We start from the raw sequence: 4669 nt of genomic DNA on the forward strand, positions 1-4669 counted from the left end.
ATGGTGGAATAATCTGGGTTTGGAGGAGAGAGCCGCGGCCCTAGGAGGGGTGCGCTGCGGCCCGTGTACGTGCGTGGCCATGGGTGGCCGAGAGGTTCATGCGTGCCGCGACACTTGGTGTGCGCGCCGCGACCCGTGTGGGGGTCAGTGTGGTGCTAGCCTCTATTTCGAGGCTAGCCGCAGCTCTTGTGGGTGGGGCCGCAGTCCTTATTGCCAATTTGAGTTTTTAAGGGTATTTTAGGCTTGGGAACCCAATGGGTAAGGCTCGGGATGGATTTTATCACCCGGATTAATAGAATTCAAGGTCCCGGAGGTTAGGGTTATGGCTCGAAGTTATTTAGTGGATTAGAATTTGATGGATGGACATTGTTAATGTGTGGTGACTAGGGATTCAGCGAGGCTCACATTAGAGGAATGTGCTCGGGGTATCTGTGCTCAGAAAGCTCGAATCTCAGGTAAGAAAACCATTGTTCCCATAGAGCTTGTGTACAGGGCTGAGCCCAATGTATTTGAATAGAATTGATATGCAGGGCCGAACCCAATATTTTAGAATCGCGGGGCGTAGCCCTTTAACTGATTATGCTAGAATTTTGTACTTGCTTGCTATGCTATATGTATTGTGATGTGAATGATCAGCAAGAGCTGGGAACGATGTAGGCCGAGAACGGCGAAGGGCCGGGAACGATATTGGGCACGTTGGGGGCAAGGCCGAGAACGGCAAGGGGCTGGGAGTAGCATTGAGCACGTGGAGTGCGAGTTGCCAGGCGAGCACCTAGACGGATACTTGGTAACGCCTGGGTCGGCTAGGTTGTATGTGTTTAGCCAATTGGTGGCCTGTTTATATGCTTGATATATGTGTTGCATATGTTATCTGTTTATGGGTTTTCTTGCTGGGCTTGGGCTCACAGATGCTCTGTGGTGCAGGTAAGGGTAAAGAGAAGATCGACCAACCATGAGTACAGCAGGCGTGAGGCGGCGTGCACATGTTTGGCCAGTCTGGCTGCCACAGCCAGAGGATTTTGGGATATGTTTGTAGATGAACTTAGATTTTGTCGTTTAGCCGACGTAGTATAGTTTTTATGTTGTAAATATTTCTAAACTGTATTTTGGGATCCCAGGTGTCAAAATTTTATGATCTTCAATGATATGGTGTTAATTCTACATTTTTTTCCTCTGTTTATGGCTTAATTACACTGTTTGACTTAAAACCTCGATTAGCGAGTTGAAAGAACGTTTTTGAACTCACTTAGTAACAGCTCTAAGGAAGTAAGGCGTTACAGGTACACCTGTCTACTATCATATGTAGACACTATACCAATCTATGTTGCTACTTTGTTTGGCTTTACTATAATCCATGTGTCCTATCCAACTGGCACATATCTTTCCAACTTAGGAGGCAAGCTTCCACGTTATTTTTCTCTATGCAATCAAGGGTTTCGAATGTGAATCACCCATTAATTCCCACTAGGGCCTAAGTCTCAAGGTTATTCCTCTACAGATGACCAAACACTTTAATTCTTTGCGCTAATACACTCACTTCTATTCCGTAGGTGCCATCATTGCACCCTAACCGTGGCTATCTAGCATTACCGTCAACTTAATGCTACATGTATAACATTTGTGTTCTTATTCTTTCATCTATCGTGAAGCACGAACAATCATCCTTTCCAGTATATACTTGGGTGCGTCCTAGTCTTTGATGCCTCGCCCTATAGTTTCATGTCTTAAGCAAAGACAGTATCCATCATGTCGTCCTCCCATATCAGTCCATTGCATACAGATTCCAACACCATAGAGTGCTAACCAATCCTTATTCTATCTTCTGAAAATCTGGTACAAAACCATCCATTCAGACAAACTTTAGGTTCTTTTGTTACCTCAATCTTAGGTATAGTTGTCTTCAAAGATACTTCAAGTAGTAGCTGACGTGTCTTACCGGTCCCACTGTACTTCTCACCTCTTAGGCATTCTTCAGTAATTTCTTTGCGGCTTCTAACTGAATTCGTTCATACCTGATCTCACCACTTCCCATAACGTGACCATGAATACCTTCGAAAAAAATGAAGCTCACTCCTTCTGGAGCATTACCTATAACCCTGCTTCATCAGTCTTAGTATTTTCAACAAAGTGGTCATTCACATTCTGCTTCTAACTAGGAGTAGACCAATTCATCCCTAATCAATTTGAATATGGCTTGTCCATGTCGTTCCTGTTCTCTCTCATCTTGTTGAACTTACCTGTGACATTCTTTACCATCCAGGGAAAGCCAATGTGGTGGCTGATGCTTTGAGCCGCAGAGGTCCAGGTCAATTATATAGTTCTGCTCAGATTTCGAGGAGGTTAGCTGATGAGATGGTTAGAGCGGGGATAGAGTTGGTGGTAGGTTGATTGGCTAATATTACTCTGCAGTCGACCCTGCTAGAGCGGATTAGAGAAGGGCAGTTGGTAGACGCTCAGTTACAGAGGGTTAGAGATGATGTCATAGCAGGAGTGGGTAAGGACTATTCTGTTTCTGAGGTTGGTTTACTTCGGTATCAGGGACAGATTTGTGTTCCAGCTGATGAGGGGATCAGACGAGAGATACTGGATGAGTCTCATACGACGCCGTACTCACTTCATCCGGGTACCACGAAGATGTATCAAGATCTACGGACTTTGTATTGGTGGCCCGGGATGAAGAGGGATGTGGTTGAGTACGTTGCCAGATGTTTGACCTGTCAGCAGGTGAAGGCTGAGCAACAGCGACCAGCAGGGTTGCTTCAGCCATTGGGTATTCCTGAATGGAAATGGGAAGATATTACCATGGACTTTGTGGGAGGTTTACCCAGGACAGTTGGACTTCATGACTCAATATGGGTGATAGTGGATAGATACACCAAGTCAGCCCATTTCCTTCCAGTGAGGTCGACCTATACTGTGGATCAGTATGCTGAGCTGTACGTGAGGGAGATCGTACGTCTCCATGGGGTTCCTAAGTCTATTGTGTCAGACCGGGATCCTATTTTCACCTCTAAGTTCTGGGGTAGTTTACAGAAAGCTTTGGGAACCCAGTTGAAGTTCAGTACAACCTTTCATCCTCAGACTGATGGGCAGTCTGAGAGGATGATCCAAGTGTTAGAGGATATGCTTAGAGCATGTGTGATTGATTTTGAGGGTTCATGGAGTAAGTACCTTCCGTTGATTGAATTCTCATACAACAATAGTTAGCAGTCAACGATTGGAGTGGCTCCCTATGAGATGCTATATGGGAGGAAGTGTAGATCACCCATTCATTGGGATGAGATGGGTGAGAGGAGATATTTGGGGCCAGAAATGGTACAGAAGACAAGTGAGGCCGTAGAGAAGATCCGGGCTAGGATGCTCGCGTCTCATAGTAGGCAGAAGAGCTACGCTGATCCTAAGCGTAGGGACGTGGAGTTTCAGGTTGGTGACCACGTCTTTCTTCGAGTTTCACCTCTGCGAGGGGTGAGGAGGTTTGGTAAGAAGGGCAAGCTAAGCCCTAGATTCATTGGACCATTTGAGATCCTGGAAAGGATTGGTCAGGTGGCTTACAGGTTAGCTTTGCCGCCATCGTTGTCCGGAGTTCATGACGTGTTCCATGTCTCCATGTTTCGGAAGTATGTCTCAGATGTGACTCATGTTCTAAGGCATGAAGATCTGGATTTACAGGCAGATTTGGCTTATGAGGAGCAACCAGTTCAGATCTTGGATCGAAAAGATAAGGTGTTGCGGAATAAGACGATTCCTGTAGTTAAAGTGCTGTGGAGAAACAGTAAGGTCGAGGAGGCGACCTGAGAGCTTGAGAAAGCTATGCGAGATCAGTATCCGGAGTTGTTCAGGTAAATTTCGAGGACAAAATTCTCATTAGGAGGGGATAGTTGTAACGACCCAAATTCACTAATAAGGCTTAAGGGCCTTGATTAGTGTGCCAGGAGGGTATTACTGGAATAATTGTGATTTAATGAGTAATTATATGTTTACTGATGCTTGTATGATAATTGATTATATTATGTGGTAATATGATATGTGATATATACGAGAACCACATTATGATGTGGATAAATCTGCAGCCGGCGATCCTAGGGCTAGATAGCAGGAAAAGTCACAACGGGGCATTATAATTGACTTTGGACAAGTCAGGGGTATTTTAGGAATCGGGTAGTGGTTTGGACTATCGGGTGATGAAAATAAATAATTGGAGATATATTTGAGGTTAGGATGTCTAGGCGGGATTATTGGGGGATTTTACCGTTTTGTCCTCGGGGACGTTTCCGGCACCCCGAGCCATGGGATCAACTTAGTGGATAGGTTAGACTTAAGGAAGCCTTTAGAGGAAAAACACAAACCGACCTTAACTTAGCTTTATCTCTCTCTCTCTCTCTCACGCTTAAGGAGAAAAACCAAAGGAAGGAAAAAAACACAGAAAATCAAAGGGGAAACAAGCTGGATTCTGTGATTTGAGGTGAGGAACTGAAGGTCTAGCCCAGGGATTTATCAAGCACTAGAACAGGATTAAGGTAAGCATTTAACTCTGTTTTCTGTGGTTGAATTATGAGTTTTAGCTGGGTTTTAGTTAAGTGCTGAAACATGTTTAGTTGTGATGTTCTAAGGCAGAATTAAGAAGGGAACTTGGGGACCTAGCTTGGCCACAGCTTGGTGAAGTGATTCT

The sequence above is a fragment of the Humulus lupulus genome, chromosome 3, assembly GCF_963169125.1.
Source record: "Humulus lupulus chromosome 3, drHumLupu1.1, whole genome shotgun sequence".
NCBI lineage: Eukaryota > Viridiplantae > Streptophyta > Magnoliopsida > Rosales > Cannabaceae > Humulus > Humulus lupulus.